The sequence below is a fragment of the Ursus americanus genome, chromosome 17 (assembly GCF_024610735.1).
Source record: "Ursus americanus isolate L20-20 chromosome 17, mUrsAme1.1.p, whole genome shotgun sequence".
NCBI lineage: Eukaryota > Metazoa > Chordata > Mammalia > Carnivora > Ursidae > Ursus > Ursus americanus.
Genome location: NC_142143.1, coordinates 46672593 through 46693148, shown reverse-complemented (window position 1 = coordinate 46693148; position 20556 = coordinate 46672593). Strand labels below are relative to the sequence as shown.

At 40.4% G+C, this 20556-nt stretch overlaps 1 pseudogene; it reads right to left on the bottom strand.

The window, feature by feature from the left end:
• The window catches only part of LOC148108676 (large ribosomal subunit protein eL8-like), a 37761-nt pseudogene extending 27344 nt beyond the window's left edge, over window positions 1–10417 (bottom strand).
• Between the last annotated feature and the right edge of the window lie 10139 nt (window positions 10418–20556).

Below are 20556 nucleotides of genomic sequence, written 5' to 3'. Positions count from 1 at the left end.
GATCCCTATCCCACGACACTACAGAGGACTGCACTGGCAGACACCCCCAGTGCAACTGAAGAGGGCTTTGAGCAAGTTCCTTAAAACTTTCTGCAGACACATAGCTGCAGAAGCAAGTTTACCCTGAGCAGCATAGGAAACATGGAGTTGTCCAAGTTGCAAAGAACCCAGAAGCCATTCTAAATAGAGACAGACTCAATGGGGGCTAACTGGCCCTGGGAGGAGTTCCTGAGAGCTACTGATGCAAGGGGCTGATGTGACCAAAGACTCCCAAGTATTGCCACAGAAGGCACTGGCAAGGCCAGAAATGAGGGAGACCCACCGCAGCAGATGCCTGGTCAGACTAGCCACCAGAGGACACTGTTCTCAATTCTTTCCTTTCAGAACACGACCCTCAATTGCACTTAGTTAATTATGGAATTACATGGTCAAAATCTGCCTTCCCAGATAGATTATAACCCCACAAGGTCAGGAACAATCTATATATTATCTTCATATTTTCCCCCAACACCTAGATTAGTATCTAGTCTATAGTAACTGCTCAATAAATAGTTATTCAATTGAGGAAAAGGAGCATCAACTAGCTTTGCTAATGTCTTTGGGATAAAGAATGGTAAGACACTTGGGACGCCTGGGTGGCTCAGTCCGAAGTGTCTGCCTTCAGCTCAGGTCATGATCCCAGTTCTTAGGCTCGAGTCCCACATCAGGCTCCTTGCTCAGCAGGAAGCCTGCTTCTCCCACTGCCTGCTGCTCCCCCAGCTTGTGTTCACTTGCGTGTGCGCACGCGCACACACTCTCTCTCTCTGACAAGTAAATAAATAACATCTTGGGGAAAAAAAAATAATAAGACATGTAAGCTAAAAAGTGGAAACAGAAACTTTTAGCCTTCCATTACATTCTTCCTGGAGCAATTTGTCTCAAAATATGATGAAGCTGGAAGTCCTGAAATGAGTGACAGCTTGAGTAATTACAACAATAACAACAATAATTTACATATGTATATCACTTTATTCTTCCCAAATAATAACATATTATTATTTAGTTTTCATGATATAACTATTCCCATTTTAAGATGAAGAGGCTGAACTTCAGGGACGGTATAATTTGTCCAGCATCACAAAGCTAATGAAGTACTGGATCCAAATCCAGATCAAACAATTCCACATCTGGTATTCTTTTCACTTCAACTACATTAAAATAACAAAAATATTAGTAAATGTGGATTCTGAAATAAATGAGGGAAATAACCATTTTAAAATTAGCAAACTTCTGTCTTCCAGACTAGAAATTTTAATTCATTTTTGTGTCAGACAGTCCCTTTGTTCTGGGAAAAGCAAGAGAAAAAAATATTTGAGAGAGGCTCTACTGTTATGCAGATAGGAAGCACACATCCACCCACCTTGCTTGGGGAAGACCCAAATGCAGTGACATATCCCTAATGTCAACACTACCTTTATTCACTCCATATTTACTGAGTACCTCTGTGTGCTGGTCACCATTCAAAATGAGACAGTGTACCATATAATGTCACCTGGGAGTGTCTTTTAACAACTCCTTATTCCTGCAAATTATGTTTCAGAGCGAGAAATGTTTCCTTCTCAGTAAGCATGCCGTCGGTCCTATTAAACTTATGTCCTATTTGGGCCTCCCTGCAGAATGTGATGTGTTGATGTTTGAGTTCTTTGTAGGAGCCCATATTGGGAGAAAGAAACCTACAAGAGGAAGTGTGAGCTTGAACCTCCTTTCTGTCCTGCTCAAGGAAAGACCATGAAAAGGACACTGGTGGGGTTTAGGACCCTGTGACCCAGGGTAGTGTGCAGAGACCTACTGACACTTTAAGAAAAGCCCATAAGCTGGGAAGCACAAATGTGTGGGTCAGGTGTTCTGATGATTTGGGGGAGCTGAAGGTTAAACCTACACCAAACAGGGGTAGGTTTTTCCTTTAAGGAAATGGATACTCCCAGTTGGATACTCACTATGGAGAGACATTAATTCCAGTACACAGAGTATCATGGTGACTTTACACAGAATGTGGGAAACTCTGCTTCCTGTCTCTGGGGCCTAGGGGAATTTTGCAGGGTTTCCATTGCTTGGGACCTTCCTATAGGTGGGGTGATGGGGAGGAACTGGTCTCTGTTAGGTGGTGGCCAACTGGAAGCTAAGCAATTTTGAGGGCTCTAAGAAAAGCCACAGTTAGAAAAGCGGTTATTTAAATTTTACTACTTATGTGTTTGGTCTCAGTTGTGTTACAGGGAATTATGGAAGGGCCTGCCCCACAGTTCATACAGGTTGGCAAATGGGAGAACAGGGGTCAAGGGGAGAGTGTGAAGATGATCCCCAAGAGATGACAGGGTGACCAGAGCTGCCCAGCCCTACGTGTTGGTGATTGGAGAAGGAAGGACCAGGGACCTAGAGGAAGTAGGTCGGGAGCAAGATTCCTCATAGAGAGTTCTCAGTGTAGTGGGAGAACAGTTTAGGCAGGTGGCGCTAATCTCCAGCATTTGGTTCAAAAAGAGGGTAGTTGTTCACACTTTAATAATTTAAGCAGTTAAAAAAAATTGTTTAATTAAAAAGATGTCTCTACTTTGGAATCATACTGATGCCTCAGACATGTGGGTAAAAGCCCTCTGCCCCTAACTGCTCCCCCACCTCAGATTGCACAAGGGCACTAGGCCCATCGAAAAAAGATTCCCGTAACTCTGAGACAGAATCAACAAAAGACTTTACAGACAATTAAATGTCATGTCTGAAATACTAAATTATGCCAATGGAGTAATTTGCTCACCCTCAGCTGTCTCTTCTTGCTAACTGTTCTCTCTCTATGGAGCCAGGATTCTCTGAAAGACTCCTGTCTTAAGGAATCCCTGGGCCTCCCCAGAGGCAAGGCCCAGCCCCACCCAAGGAAGCCCACCTGCTTCTCCCTCCAGAGCAAGAGGTGACCTACAGAACATCCTTGAGCAGGAATTAACCACCTGAAAAAATAAAGGGACTCATCTATTCATCACATGTAAAAAGATTATAGTCCCTTCTTCATGCACCTAATTTAATCACAATTTAGTGTACATTTTCAGAGTAAATGGACAAACACTCATCTTCTATTTTGTGTACATGTATGTGCAAAAAATCAGGAAGAGATATAGAAATTGCACTTGCAGAATATTAAGCACAGCCCGCTGGTTTCTATTTAAATGAAAATAACCTCTCATTAGCATTTCATAGTTAAAAACAAAGACTTAAATCAGACCTGGGTTTCAATGTCATGCTCCACCATGGATTCCGTAGTATCCTGAGGATAGTTATTTCTTATCCCCAAGCCTCAGCTGCTCTGACTGCAAAATGGACCTGACAATTGTGTCTGCTTCTGAGGGTGGTTGTAAGGAGCAAATTATTTAATGCACATGAAACATTTAGAAACAAGCCTGGCATCTGGTAAGTGCTCAAAAATTTTACTATTCATATTTCAGTATTTCTAAAATGTTGCTGAAATTCAGGTGCTAATTACTGGGGCATCCCAAAAGACAGACTTAGAAAGGAAAGCACTACTAGGTAAGACTCTAAACAGTACCCTAACTGTGCTTTGGCTACATCACTTGCCACTTCCATCAACTGCTTTTTTGGTAGCATGCTGGAAAATCAACCACAGTACCCTAACACCCACACCCCAGCAGCTCTCTAAATCAGTTGTTCTAAAATGAGTCAGCATACACCCAAGCATGTTGGCCATTCATCTGATGTCCACAGGCTGCAGGTTCCCAAATAAACTCCTGCTAACATGCACTGGCAGCGTGCCAGAGGCCAGGGGGCGTGGGTGCACCGTCCACACCTCCCCAGCTCTGGGTTCAGGGTTCTTCCGGTACAGACACGGAGCCCGTGTCTGCAAAAAGACAAGAGTGGTGCAGGAACAGTCTGCCGGAGGAAGCATCTTCTGCCCACATTCTGCCTCACTGTAACCAGCGTTCCAGGTCCCACCAAAATTCACTACCACTAATTTCACACAATTGGCTGAGGTATCTATAAAAATGTTTCTGTTTACTCCTGGGTATATTTTTCTCCTTGAGTAACTAAATGTAACACTTGTTAAAATTTGTTTCATTTTGTTTTCCTGGAATAAAAATGAGCTCATTTTTGTTTTCCATGCCCAGAAGTTACAGTAACAGGAGCACCTTCATCTCCAGTTCCCTAGGGGAAGTTGGGGAAGCTCAGAAAGCAGGGTCGAGGCAGGACTATAAAGCCAATAGTGATGAAATCAGGTTTCAGAATGAGTTTAGAAAATTTGACTTAAACTAACAAGGTGCTTTTTGGATGTTAAAGATCTCCATTTAGATTTCTTAAAAAATGATTATACACATTTAGGACAGAAAGACACTGGCTTACCTAGGTTTAAAAAGAGAGAGAAAGATCCTAGTTGATCATGCCTAAAATGAGCCAATGTAAGTAATGTGCTTGCCAAAAAGCAGCGCTTTCCCAGCACTACCACAGCACTGCGCCGGATTACCACAGCTTAAAGAACCAGACAAACTAGATCTGTCTCTTCTTTCTCACCTCCCTGCTCAGCCCACTGCTAACTAAGTTCTGTACCACCCCCGCCCCAACACCTCTCAAATTGTGACTGCCAAAAGTCACCAGTGACCACAAATTGGCAAATCAGTGGACTTGTTTCCAGTCTTAGAACCTGCCCCCTTTCGGTATTTGACATTGTTGACCACGCCTCACTTTCTTCCTTTGGCTTCTCTGATGCTGTTCTGTTGTTGCTCCTGACACCCTGGCCACCTCTTTTTAGCCCCCTTGTCGTTCTGTCCTTCAATGCTACCTGTAACTGAAGGTTCAGTCCTTGTCCCTGTTCTCTACACACACCACCTAGTGATCTCAGCTACTCTCACCTCAGCCATCACCAGGAGGATAAGAAATCCCAGATCTATCAGTCCAGTCCAGACCCTAAGCACTTGATATATCCACCTGCATCCTGGAGAACCACAGCTGGTTCTTCCTACTTCTCCAGCCCTTGGTTCTCCTTTTCTTCCTGTTCCCATACTCTTATCCTAACAAAGAGCACCACCATCCATCCAGTGGCCTAAATCAGAAACCTCAAGACCTCTTCAGATTCTCTCAATCCTTTACCCACTACACTGAATCAGTGATAAAAATTCTGCTCCTTAGCTTGTTTTCTATTTACCTCTTCCTCTCCTCCTTCACTTTTGATTTATATGAGAGAAGGAGAATTCTGTGGTTCTTATCCTCTGGGGTCTAGAAAGATCATCTCTTATGTTGCCTGCCTCAAACTACATCATTCAGTGTTTCTTCTCCTCAAAAAACTCAATGTTCTATATTCTTTAGAAAAAAACTTTGATCAAAACAATTTTTTAAAGAATGTGGGACTAACAGAGGGAAAGAATAAGGAATAACTTCTATTCCTCGATCTTAAGGCATCTTGTAGGAACCAACCAATATTAAGAACTCGGTAACAAAAGAATGACCACTATTTATTCTTTCTTTCTTTCCACAAATATTCACTCACTCTTTATTTTGTGCTAGGTGTTCTTCTGAATGCAAGATGGTCGAGATGGGGTAGGGTGCGTAGCAGATGATGAAGAACTCAATAAATGAGAAAATATCACAGTAGTAAGTGCTATGCAGAGTTTAACAGAGAATGACGTGGAAGCTACTTTAGACTGGACAGTCAGGCAAGGTCTCTCTAAGGGAATGTCATGTAAACTGAGACCTGAATGGTAAAAAGGAGGCAGCCATGGGAGGATCAGGAGAAAAAGCACTGCATGCCAAGAAAACTTTTGTGTAAAGGTCCTAAGGCAGAAAAAAGCTGGGCGCTGGAGAAATAAAGAGAAGGCAGCTATGGTTGGAACTCTGTGAGCAAGGGGCACAACTGGGTCACATGTCAGATATCCATAAACTTCAAAATAATTGTACAGGGGAGTTTTTATTATTACCACTTAAAAGCTAAGGAAATGGAAGTTAAGAAAATTTAACTTCATGCAGTGAGAAAGGAAGACCAGATTTTTCTTTGTGGTATCTCCGATTCCAAAACATGTTGCTTTCGTATAGGGGACGATTCAAGTAAACCTAAGATTTGTGACATTCTGGAAAATTTCCACATCAGTCTAGCCCCAAACTCTGCCCCAATTTCAACTCTTTATCATAGTGATAATTGATTTCCCCTGATCTTTTTATAAACAAGGGAGGCTTTTATGACACCTCTCTTATCAACGAAGTCACTGAAATGTGTGAAACCTGGGAAGCCCAAGGGTTACAAAAGTAAGTCTAGGGTTCGTACTTTTTAAAAAACATATTTGTGTTTTCTAAGTGCAAAAATAATATGTGAATATTTAAATTAAAGTAATATAGACATACATAAGCTAGAAAAAATATCCCATGAATCTACTTTAAATTGGTTTCTACTTGGGGTTTACAATTTAGTTTTATTTTGCTGTATTTGTTTATTATTTAATTTCATGTGATTTTAAACATGCCTGAGGGTATTAAGGATAATATAATAATTATATCAATCACCCAACTCAAGAAATGGAACATTAGCAATATAATGAAGCTTTTCTCATTTCCATCTCCACTTGCACTTCTTCCTTTCTAGCAAATATAATCACTACTTTTAATTTGATGTTTGTTTTTCCATGTGCTTTCTCATTCTTGTCTTCATTTTTTATATTCTTCTTCTCAAATGGAAGAAGAGTTGAAGCAGAATAATTGACAAACTGGTGAAGGTCAAATGAGGGGTAGTGGAACAGTGTGAAGCCCCTGGGAGTCCCAGAAGTTGAAGAACTGTGAACCCTCTGGAAGGCTCTTTCTTCCTGAAGACCAATGGGTATTCACAGAAAAGACAAAACGGTACATTGTAGAACTTTCATACATTGCTCATGAGAATGAAAAGTACAGCCAGTTTCTTATAAATTTAAACACACACTGGGGCACCTGGGTGGTTCAGTCAGTTAAGCATCTGCCTTCAGTTCAGGTCATGATCCCAGGGTCCTCAGATGAGCCCCAAGTTGGGCTCCCTGCTCATCAAGGAGTCTGCTTCTCCCTCTGCCCCTCCCCCTGCTCGTGCTCACTCTCTCCCTCAAAAAAATAAATAAAATCTTTAAAAAAAAATTAAACACACACCAATCGTTTCATCCAACAATCCACTTTTAGGTATCTATTCAGAAAAAATTAAAACTTATGTTCCCACAAAATCTGCATGTAAATATTTATACCAGCTTTATTCATAAGCACCCAAAACTGGAAATAATCCAGAGGTTCTTTACTGATGAATGGATAAACTGTGTGGTACACGCATTCAATGAAATGCCATTTAGCAATAAAAAAACAATGAACTGTTCATAACAACATGAATAAATCTTACATGCATTTTACTAAGTGAAAGAAGCCAGGATGAAAAGGCTTCATATAATTCCATTTGTATAATGCTCTGGAATTACATGGATGGGAAACAAATAAGTAGACACCAGGCACTGTGAGGGGTTGACTACAAAGGAACAGAACAGGGAATTGGAGGGCTAATGGAATAGAATGGAAATGTGGTGAAGGATATATAACTCTATGAATTTGGCAAAAATCCACTGAACTGTACATCACTGAGTAAATTTTGCTTTCCATAAACTAAAACCAATCAGTGAGGATGTGGGAAAGATGCAATGCAGACTGTGAGTATTACAAATGAATAACATAATCACAATGAAGGAGAATGGAGTAAAAAGTTGCTGACGTAACTTTGGAAAACAGTGTACTGCTAGATACTGTAAGACTCAAAACAAAAATAATTTAAACACTGTACTCCAACTGACAAATTTGTTTCTTCCAAGAGTATAGATTTGCAATTCTAAAACTACTTTATTTGTATATTAGGTGAACAAAAACACAAACACACTGCAGATAATGGAAGGAAGATTTCTCACTGTTGGAGAAAAAAGAAATAAGTGTCAAGGCAAGAATATAACGCATAGTATTATTTTTATGTATGCAGAGAGAGAAACAGAAATATATATGTATGTACACGCATGAGTAAGTGTACCTACTTATATTTCCTACTTCCATTCACTGAAAGCAACTAGAAACAGTGATACTTAGCATACCTAGCACCCAGACCTTGGTTTCTAAATATCATTCTTCAAGATGGTGTTTTCCTGGCTGTCTCCAGTGCTGGGGTAGGGAAAATATAAAGGATACTGGAGCATCTTGTGTTGCCAGAAAGTAAGAAAGTGGCAAAACAAAACAGAACAAACAAACAAAAAAAAACAACAACAAAACATATTGAAAGGGCACAGCAGGAGACAACAGCTCCTAATGACCAAAGTTAGAAAAATAACAAAATAAATGATGATACTATTAGATTGTAACCCAAACAATAAACTAAGCATCCATGAATCTATACTGATATTAATATATAATTTAAATTAGTAAATAAATGGGGGAGAAGGGACAACTCTTCTGTAGAAATAAATTTAATTAATAAACAATTAATAAACATAGAAAGAATAGGGGAAATTAAGAAAGCATCGTTAGAACATCACAATAATAATTATCATAGGCAACATCCACTGATAGAAGCTAAAATAAGTAAATCATGAAACTACTCCATGATTGGTAGTTTAACATGAAGAAAAATCAATACTGACAACTTTTAAAGTTTTAAGCAGCTATTAAAGTACACTACTTTTATTGGGCAAATAATTAATAATATCAGGAACTTCCCTTGAATACATACAATATTCTAGTCACTGTATGAAACACTTTACATGTTAACTCGTGTAATCTTCCCAGCAACCCTATTCAATTTGACAAATGAGAAGGAGATTAGATAACTTTCCCAAACTTAACATGGTTAGGAAATGATGTGTCTGTAATTTAAAACCAGAACTCTGCCAACAGATAAACAGATGTTAGATAGATGTCAGATATTATGCATATGAGAGAGAGAGAGAAAATATATCTATATGTATTTGCTTATTTCAAACTAGAGTCAAAGTAAAATCAATCCCACAAACAAAACATCAGGGTACTGAAGTGCTAAGGAGAACAAGGAAATATTGGGGCATCACATCTGCCTGGTGTTTTGTCTTTATTAATTAATTTATTTATTTTTGGATTGAGAAAATGATGAGACCAGTGAGGTGATGTGAGGAAAAAATGAAAAATTGAAAACTAAGTTTTTTACAAAAGTGAGAGGAGCAAGGATGTTTTTACCTGGCAGAGAAATCCAACTATTCTTGAAGGCGGTCATCCCTTTTGGAAAATTTGAAGTATCACAGAAGTCTGGAATGGTGAAACTGCTGAGAAGCAAACTGCCCTTTGGAGGCTCACCTCCACTCTCCCAAGGTCTCTGGGAAGTGTGGCCACTGGAGCCACAGTTATCACTGACTATACCAGCCTCTGAGCTACCCTTGGCATAAGTTGCTATCTTGATAGAATAAGAAACATTTTCTTGCCCAGAATCTTCAGAGTAAGAAGATGCCCTTCTGAGTTAGACTTAATAGAAATAATAGCTCAATTTGGACGTGAAAGAGGAGTCACAACTTAAAGTTTCAATTCAAATATAGTTTGTTTTCTAATACTAGGACAGTAATAATTTTATGTTAATTTATGTCAAATATATATACATATTACAAATACAGGTATTGACTGGCTGAAGAAATTATTTTAATCTTTTTAGGTATCACAATGGAATTATGGTTATGTTACAGAAAGACTCCTTACATTTTAGAGATACATATTTACAAATAAAATGATAAAGTTTCTGGGATTAAATCAAAATATTGTGAGAGAGAAGATAAAAGACTATAGATGAAACAAGATTGGCTAGGAGCTGATTATTGTTTGACTCGGATAACGAGTTCTTAAGTGTTCAATATACTAGTGTGTCTCCTTCCGTACATGTGTGAAAGTTTTCATAATAAAAAAGCGTTTAGAAAGAAATTCGGATTTTTCTACTATAATTCAATGTAAGTGATATCATAGAAACCTCAAATCACACTCCAAAAACTACCGTATTTGCGGAGGAAAGATGGAGGTGGAGACCACTTAGAACCATGCCACCTCGAAACCAAAGCGCCGCGAGAAATAATAACAATCCTAATAAAAGTGCAATACCATTTTTTCAATGTAAAATGTGTAATAAAGAAATACCGAGGTAAACACAAAAGCCTTACCTTTGAACATAATGAGAAGAAATCTGTGCGCGGGAGTGGAAGGGAGGCCGCGGCTGCCGGACGGTGACGAACACGGAGCCTTCACAGGCGCTCGCAAGATGGCGCCGGGCCAGGTGGTGCGCAAGCTTCCCGGTCCGCCGCTGTCCCCCGGCGGGGAGAACACGCACGTACCGGATTAGATGTGCACAACCCCCGGCACGACGTACACGAAACACTAACCTTGCTGCCCCACACACCACCCGCATTAGAAAACCATCTGCCGTACTAGAACAAACACACTGTGCTGACCTAAAGGAATGTTTTAAAATTTCTAATTTAGTGTATTACCGTTAAACTCACTCCTTTTCTTGGAAATGATTTTCTAGTCTAATTTTTAATGTGTTTTAAAGTAGTATGTTCATATGGAAGTAAAAGATCCAACGATACAAAGCGTGAAGCTAAAGTCATCCTTTCCTTGTTCCCCTAGTTTCTACCTAGTTTCACTCCCCAAAGAAAACCATTTTAATTATTTGCTTTTTTAGTTGTTCTAATTTTTTTTATAATTCTAAATAAATGCGCGTTATTTTGAGTTATCTCATTGACCGACTTTAAACAGGTGTTTGGACTCCTTTATATGAGAGATAAAGATGTTTACCTACCTTTGCTTCTTCCTCCCAGTTTTTCTTAGCAATGCTTCTTTTTACTTCTTTAACGGTCATATTCTTATTTGTAACAGTATAGATATTTCTTGACCCAACATTTGATTCCCATTTGTAAAATAAGATAATTTACTTGCCTTACTTCACTTCAGTATCCAACCTGTTAACTGTAACTCTACTTTTCACATTGTCAAGGCTTATAATGTTTACAATCTGTTATAAAGAAGTGAGTTTTTCAGAGGTTTGTCCACAGGTTGATTCCAATTCATGTTCAAAATATTATAGTTATTATAGTCAACTATTAGTCAACAAATAATGGGATCGAACCCAAAGAAAAAGAGATGTAACCCTATGTCACTAAAAATGAGCGGCTTGATGGATCATGCACAAATTTGTTCTCATTTCTTACAGCTCTATAATTACTCTGTTTGATTTTCTTTACATTAGGCAATGATTTTTTTTTCATATTACGATTTGATTTGTGTTGGGATTTCTAATGATCTCTATTTTTACTCTAGTTTCTTAATTTTACTGTTATAGAAAATTCACTTCCCAAAGTCGTTCTCTGGTAGCCTATAACTATTTCATATATGAACTAATTTATCTCTGTAACTGTGATTCTGGAATTTTATTTTTTTCATGGCACTCTTGATTAAATCCCCAGTTTATTGGATCCCATCCCTACAGTTTTCCCTGGATTTCTGTTTTGCTTTGCCAGGGTCCATCTCAAATAATGTTCTTCAGAAAAGATGTATAGAAAGTAAACTTTCTGAAATCTAGTATATTCCAGAATATCATTGCTCTGTCTCCACATTCATTCATTGTTTGACTAGGCACATAATTCCATACTTAAAAATTATTTTTCAGAACTTCATGTCTGCTAGTTGGTGAGCAGTCTCATGCCAATCTGATTCTCATTCCTCTGTAGTGACTTTTTTTTTTTTTTTTTAATCTCTGGAAGATGATGCAACCTATCTTTTACCTCAGGTTTCCTGGAATTTCATGTGTGTCCTGGATGTAGAATTCCTAAAATTCAAAATGCTGGCAACTCAGTGGGTTATTTTAATGCAAAGCCATATTATTGATTAGATATAGGCAACTTTCTTATATTGTCTCTCTGATGATTGTTTTCTCTCTAATTTCTCTTTTCACTTTTCCGGAAGTCCTGTTAAATTTATAGTGGACTTCCTAGATTGCCCTTCAAGTTTTTTTAACTGAATTTCATCTTTTCCATCTTCTTCATCTTTTTGTTTTATAAGAGATTTCCTCAAAGTTTTCTTCTGGCATTTCTTTGATTTTATTTTTAATTTTAGCATTTAAATGTATTAAATTTTATAAATACAATTTTGTAAACTTTGAAAATTTTATAAATATAATACCTTCTCAAATTGTTCTGAGGGCACTCATTTAAACTGTATAAAGCTCTTTTCTGGTCCCTAGAGTCAGTTTTTCTGTTTGATTACCTTGGTCTTTATTTGTACTCCTGATTTCCTGAAATAACTGGCACTTCTTTGTGTATTTTCAAATGTACACTTGAGGGAACAGGTTGATTACTCTAAGTAGCTGGCATGTGTTCCTCTATAGATGCCAACACATTATCTACTCATCCATCTTTTCCCTAGAATTTGCCAATTCCATGTGCTTTGTATGAGGGCAGGAGTGTCCCACAACTGCCTTTAATTTCGGTGCATAGGTTGGGAGCTGACCTGAATGCTCTACCACCCCCACATGTCATCTCTCATACTAGCATACCATACCCTCTCACACAGATTTTTTGAAAGAGTATTCCCCAGATTCAACAAAGGGATAAACCCTTCAACTGCATTCGTAATGGATGGAGGCTGATACGTGCTGTATTCCCTTCACAGCCTTCAATTGTATTTTCTGATTTCTCATCTACTTCCCATTCCTGTTCTTTGTATGTGCTAGGGGTGAACTTCTACCACCTACACTGTGGCCTTTCATGTGTTCTGGGCTGTGCCTACTTAGCACTGTTTTATCTCATTATGATTCTATTTACTTCTTACTGTAAGAAATTTGTCAAAATCTCACATCTTCTGATGTCTTTCATCGTGTCTTTTCAATGCTTTATCAGTTGTCATGAATACATTCACTTTTGTTCTGAAAGGGCAAGATGCTAGATGTAGAGGTTGGTCAAAACCAAAAGCCCAAATATCTTTCTTCCATGTGTACCAGTGGAACTGAATTAGGATAATGGTACCAGATAACTCAGAAAAATACAAGCTCACATTCTAAATTTTCAGTAAAAGAAAGAGCACACATGTGTAAAACAGAACCCCTCCCATTGTCAAGTAACTTAATCTACTTCTTAGCTGCAGGAAGAAGAGAACAATATAATTTTAACCGGCAAGAGTTCAGAATGAAGATTGCTGAAGCTAATAACTCCATCAACATCAGTCAGAATATAAGAGATAAACAGAGATTTGTGTGGCATCCTAGCAATACTGAAATGAAGAAGCTCAGCAGAGATTTAGACTTCGTTATCTTTAAAACAGAATCCGGAGCAGATTGTCCCAAGAGTCCTGTTAAGTAATCTATTAGATTAAGTAAATATCACAGGCAGACAACAGGATCCATAAAATCCTGAGACTGCACTTCGTGTGGAACAGAAAGTCACAACATAACAATGTGGTTTAATAATCAACCAGAGAAATGAGACATGCCAAGAAGGAAATAGAGAAATGGAAGTAAAAGAGAGTACTTTGGGTGGCTTGTTTTTAGGGAGTGTGATCTAGGAGGGCAAATCAGAAAGGCTGATGTACAAAAGAAAACCTGAAGGATAACAAGAAGCTATCTTTGGAACAGAGAGAAGGACAAGATTTCCAGACAGAGAAATATCAAACTCAAACACAGATTTCATGCTGTAGGAAGGCATGATGTACAGAAGTAAATGAAAGGAGGCTGGTGTCTGGGGCCCAGTGAACAAAAAAGAGGGCAATAGCAGATGCTGAGAGGCAGAGAGAGGGTCAGAGGCTTGAAGACCATGTAACCATGATAAAGAATTTCGACTTTAAGTGCAACGGAAATTTAAGTGTTAGACCGGGGGAGTGGGAAGACTGGGTGAGAAGAAAGTGGGTGTGGAGGGAGGGGCAATTGGGGCCAAAGTCCAGGGAAAAGATGATGGTGACTTAGACTAGAGGGTAGTCATGAAGACAGAGAGAAGTGGACAGATTTAAGAATGCATTTTGTGCGTAGAAAGAGCCAGACTTGCTAATGGACAGGATAATAGTATTTAGTAAAAAGGACACATTGAGAATGATGGCTAGATTTGTGTCTAGATGAACAGAGAATGGTGCCCCTTGCTCAAATGAGGGTGATACAAAGAGTAATAGATAGGGGAGGGGGGGCAGTTCAAGGATTCTGTTTTGGACACTGCAAATCTGAAATGTCTGTGAGACATCTAAGTAGAGAAGTTAAGTAAACTATCAACTATTGAATCTAGGACTCATAAGAAACATGAGCCTAGAGAAATAAATCTAGAGTCATCGACACAGAATACACAAAGGTCAGAAAACAGAATGTTTGACCTTATTAGGAAAACGTCCCAACTGCTTTCAAGGACAAGGTCTAAGTTATGACTAGGGAGTAAGTGACTGAGGTAGTATGACAGACAAGAACATCAGAAGAGAGGAAGTTAAGGAAATGAGGCAGTGAGAAACAAAGAGGATCCCTAGCAACCCCTCCTCCAGGCTCAGAGGTAAGACGGCTGTGAGAGAGAAAACAGTCACCTTTGAGACAGTTTCACAGAAGAGGTATTATCAGCAGGAAGACAGGTTTCAGGTAGAAAGCAAGAAACACTCATAGAAGAAGCTGAAGATATAGAGGATGTTTTTGAGGATACACCTCAGGTTCCATAGGGCACAGAGAAAGGCTTTGAGGAGATGAGGAAGGATGGTACACAGGGTAAGAAAGAAGATGGAGGGGGCAGTTCCCAGAGCCTTTCAGGGATCATAGCTTGAGGGATAAAGGATGTACTGAGAAGCCAGAAACACATCATTTTTCTCTTTTCCTTTTTACCTTTGTACATGCTGCTCTCTCTGGCTGCGTAACCCCAGCAGCAGCAGAATGGAGATGTAATACTTTCTCATTAAACACCCACCACATGAGCTGTAAAAAAGTAAGCAAAACTTCCTATTGAGTCATTAGCTTCCAATATACTTAGCATCCTCCACAATTTACAAGATGGGCTTCTTCAATCTCAACTTTTAAAGGCACTTTACATGGCTGCCCCTCCTGCAGTCTATCCTCCTCTTTTTGAATGCTCTCTTCTCTTCCCTCTGAGCCCTCCCTGTTATTCAATTCCCTCCTGTTCCTTCCCAAATGGGGAATGAGGAGAGTCTTTGAAGGGGCTTCAGTAGTACAACCAGACTTTCCATACTGCCAAAATCGTGTCTGTCTTGGTCTGTTTGAACTGATATAGCAAACTACATAGACTGAGTGGCATATAAACAACAGAAATTTCTTTCTCACAGTTCTGGAGGCTGGGAAGACCAAGATCAAGCACCAGCAGATTCAGTATCTGGTGAGAACCCGCTTCCTGGTTCAGAGACAGCCGTCCTTTTGCTATAATCTCACATGGCAGAAGGTGTTAGGGAACTCTTGGGTCTTTTTTATGAAGGTTCTAATCCAGTCAGGAGGGCTCCACACTTATAATTAGTCACTGCCCAGTGGCCCTACCTCCAAATACCATCACATGCAGGTTAGGATTTCCACATATGAATTTTGGAGGAACACAAACATTCAGTCTATAACCACTTCTTCTTTGGTGTACTCTCTTGAAAGTTATCCTACTACAAGAATCTCCATCTCTATCCTCATCTTGAATGCCATAAAAATGCTCTTTCATTATCCCAAATGTGGGATATGCCAGATTTCAGGAAGACAGGAAAACAAAATCTATTGTCCTGTACCTGGAAGTTTCTTCCTCTTCTGTCTCACCTCATTGACTCTTCCAGTGGCCCATCTTCCCCTGGCATCTCCAACAGATGTCCCTGTGATCTTGCAATTATGTTTACTTGCCTGCCTTGACATTAGCTTAGGAGTTCTTTCAGGGCACAGATGGTCTTTTAGAAGTATCCGTATCACCAGTGCATGCTGCAATGCTCCTTATGGAGATGCTCTAGAAATTTTTGTTGAATATGTAAAAACCTAGTTCATTTCCAGAGAAGTCAAAATCTACTTGCAGGATTATGGTGGCAGAAATTGAATTTAAGAGTAAAGTTCTTTTACTTTTTTTAAGATTTATTTACCTATCTATTTGAGAGAGAGAGAGAGAGAACAAGAGCTGGAGGGACAGAGGGAGAGGGAGAGAGAGAGAACCTCAAGCAGACTCCACCCTGAGCCTGATGCGGGGCTTGAGCTCATGACCCTGAGATCATGACCCAGGACAAAACCAAGAGTAAGATGTTTAACCAACTGTGCCACCGAGATGCCCCGAGAGTGAAGTTCTTTCAAGTGGTCCTGAGGTATGTGCTGAAAAAGATAATACTCTGATTAACATCAAACCTTTTTTTTTTCCAGAACTGTATTAGGAAGATGAGGTTAGTGATAAATTACTATTTTACAAGGAAGAATTGGTTAGGAAGAGGCAAGTTCATAAAAGAGAACTTGAACAACTATTTTTGTCATACGACTATATGGCATCTCTGTCACTCTGGCAGGTCTTTATTATCTTTTACCAGAAACTGAATCACACAGGGTCTTATCAGCAACCCCCCCTTCTAGTGATGGGGAGGAAAAAGATTCCTTAAGAGAAAAAGATTCGTGGAGACAATGGGATCTCAATAATTAGTGAATTAAAGAGGCTGCTATTAACATGCAGCTCAAATAAAATAAAATACAGCTCTCCCAGGACAATGTTACTCTGTAGCACTTGGACTATCTGTGATTTTGTAGGAAACTTACATTATACATTTGCTTGTCTGCCTTTCCATTAAACTGGGATTTCCTTCAGGGCAGGAATCACCTCTCACAAGCATCAATAACCCCAGTGCATGTAACAGTGTTTGGTTATGGAGGTGCTCAGTAAGCTTTGTTGAATAGACGAAAACCTCGTTCAGTTTTTTAGAGGGTTAAATCTAGTTGTAGGTGATGGTGGCAGTATTTGGATTTGATTGAATTCAACTTGTTGGAGTTCACAAAGGGTTACATCTTTATGATGGAACTGCCCTGGGCTATAGCCCTCTCAAGCTTGTCTTTCCTAAAATGAATCCTCCTGCAGAGCTTACCTTACTCCCACTTGATACACAGACAGACATTTGTTTGTTGAATATCTTCCTTACATAGTACAAGAAATGTATGAGAAACTGTTCCTGTCCCCCAAAACCTGATAATTCATTTGAGAGATAAAATACAGAATATTGCATGGTGCACTGGGTGTTCTACGCAAGTAATGAATCATGGAACCTTACGTCAAAAACTAGGGATGTACTGTATGGTGACTAACATAACATAATAAAAAATTACTATAAAAAAATACAGAATAGCACAGAGAGCATAAAATCCAATGCATTTTAGACCATGCATCTCATTTAAAATACTTCACATTGAGAGCTTGCAGCTTTGCAGATGAGCGGACCGATTCCATCACTGGTGCTTTGTAATTTATGGGATGTGCAAAAATGCCCCTGCCCCCTGCTATAGGGCCTGAAGCTCTCCCTTAGGATTTGGTTATTTTAGAAAGCCATTGACACTCAGGAATATTCTTTGAAAACATTAACATCCTTTAGGATAAGACCCTCAAAGACCTGCATTTAATCCAGCTCCTTAGGGAAAAAATGTGCCTCTCAAACTTCTTCCCACCGGGTCAGCAGGTGGGAGCTTTACAGAGCAAGTAAAAGGTGTGATAGGAAAAACAAGAAGACTGCGGGCTAGGCATGAGGTCTTGTAGATGGAGGAGAGCAGGCCCAAGTGAGCTATGGCACTATGGAATCCTAGATAAACAAAGGGCTTTGAGGTCCAGAGCGGGTTGAGGTGTCAGGAAGGAGACTCACAAAGAGGAAGTGAGTGGGCACAAGATGCATGTTTCCTACATTGCAAATTCCCCAAGGCATTTTTTTTAAGATTTTATTTACTTATTTGACAGAAAGAGACAGCCAGTGAGAGAGGGGACACAAGCAGGGGGAGTGGGAGAGGAAGAAGCAGGCTCCCAGCGGAGCAGCCTGTCGTGGGGCTCGATCCCAGAACGCTGGGATCACGTCCTGAGCCAAAGGCAGACGCTTAAGGACTGAGCCACCCAGGCACCCCTCCCCAAGGCATTTCCTCTCCCACCTAGCTTTACCTTTCCTCTCTGTCCAGGCCCATGAAGCCCTGCTTAAGACCCTGCAATCATTGCTTCCACATGGATTGCATTACTCACCTTCCTGTTGCTGGAGCTGCTGCAACATCTATCCACGCTGCTTCCTCTTGTCGCTTCAGAGGCTGTGACAAGGAGCTGCGGGCCCCAGGATTGCAGGAGCAGGTGGGGCAGGTTATGCAGAGGTCACATCATGGCAGAATAAACGGATATTGCTGGGACGCCTGGGTGGCTCAGTCGGTTAAGTGTCCACCTTCAGCTCAGGTCATGATCCCAAGGTCTTGGGATCGAGTCCCTGATCAGGCTCCTTGCTGAGCAAGAAGCCTGCTTTTCCCTCTGCCTGCCGCTCTCACGCACGCTCTCTCTCTCTCTCTCTGACAAATAAATAAATAGAATCTAAAAAAAAAAGAGAGAGAGAGAGAGAATAAAAAGCTACTGGGCCTACTTCTCTGGCTCTGGCCCTGTAGACCCCCTCTGCTCCCAGCTGCTGTCTGGGCTAAGGGCTTCTCTGCAATGCAAGGGAGACCCACTTCATCTTTGTTAAGCATATTTCCAGGATTTGCTGCCCAGACACAAGCCCTCAGCAGGTGCCAGAATCCTCCTCCTGACTAGCTTCCCTTTCTCTCCTGCGGTGTGGGCAGTGTGTCCTACTGGAGAGCGTGATTTCTGGATCCAGGCTCCCAACGCTTGAGCCCTGGCTCTGCCACTTCCTAGCTGAGGGATCTTGGGCCTCAGTTTCCTCATCTGTGAAAAATGGAATAGTAATAACACTCCTCTCATAGACCTACACGTGAAGAGTTACATGGGAAGGGTTTAGTACCACTTCTGGCACATGGTAAGTATATGCACACACAGTAAGCACAAAATAAATTTTTGCTACCGTTATTACCCCTGCAACTACTCTAATTAATCATCCAAGCAGCAAGTGTAAATTAAGAAGCTACTTTGTGCCTACCAATAGGCTGGGAATAAAACACTCCACTAAAACGAAAAATGGTAATGGTAAAATCAATTGTGAGTGCCTATTTCATCCAATCACGTTGTCCTGCCCCTGCCTTCCACCATCCAGCCAAGCACCGCTAGCCCTCCTTCAGTTAGTCTCAAATCTTCTACCAGACTGCCTTCCTGTCTCCCCTCCCACTCCCATCTAATAAATCTAAATATGGCCTCTCATTTCACTTCTGAGAAGCCGTTTCCTGTCATCTCTTCAAAGACTACCTCTTTCCCACTGACTGTCTCTAATGAGGAGCAGAAAGCAAACACGTAGCCCTCCTTGTCAGCAGAATCCGGAAACAGCTCCTCCTCCAGTCACACCTGAAGTCCCTGTACCGCCAGGAGCAAGTCCCTTCGTGTTTTGCCATTTTGGGGTGTTACTGGTTTGGTGAGCAGTATGAAAATAGGGTTTTGACACCAATATCCTGGTCTAGTCTTTGAAATAGGAAAAAGATGAAAATAAGTATGTTTCCACATTTTGGGGTAGAAAACCCAGTCTGCGGTTTCCCTGGTGCTGTCATGCCATTCAGAACCTCAAGTCATCCAGCCCTCTAGGCTGCGATTTTCCTTATTTGTTAACCCGGTCTTCAAAAAAAACAAAAAAACAAAAAACAAAAAAACCCTGGTTTCCTTCATAGCGCTTGATTTTGATTTTACTGAAACTTGTGTGGTTAAAAACATTCTTATACTAATAGCTATGTGACCTTTAAGATATTTGGCAGGGAAAAAAAATCATAAGAGTAAAGTCTTGTTTCCCAACTCAGAAATTTTTCTCACTTCGGAAATGGAGACCTGTGAAGCCCCCCTCCCTTGTCTGTGCCCTTAGAGCTGCTCCTCATGCCTCTTGTCTCCTCTTCCCACTTCCAGAGGGACTCTGGGTCACTGGCCCAGCATGGAAATGGTAGTGATGGGTCAATAACAAATTGTCTGGCTTTCTCTGTGCCCTGCAATGTGAGCTCTTGGGAAATGGGCAGGAAACAGCATTGTTGGAGCAAAAGCAGTCACAGACTCAGCTGTAAAAGCTGAAATATGACATTGAAACAGAAGTCAAACCAGAATTACATGAGACAGGTCATTTCTCTCGGATATGCACATAGGTTAAAAATCTAAGCACTTGATGTCCTTGGGAAAATGCCAGGTCCCGGGTGCTGCAACCACCATTTGAAAGTTGTATGGACGTTTTGGAGGATTCCGGTTGTTCATGGTGTGATTCCTACTGGTTGCTGCCTTCCGTCTTTTCTGCTTTTCTGATTCATTCACAGTAGTTTTGAGTCAGGAATTAAAATTGAGTAGAAAACAAACTCAGGGAAACAATCATTGCTTTTAACTACATTATGACAAGCAGTCTTCACTGATGTTATTCCATAAACCGATGAGTGCCATATGGTCCCATTGTCATATATACATGGGCACACTTGCAGACTGATAAGGCTCTGGG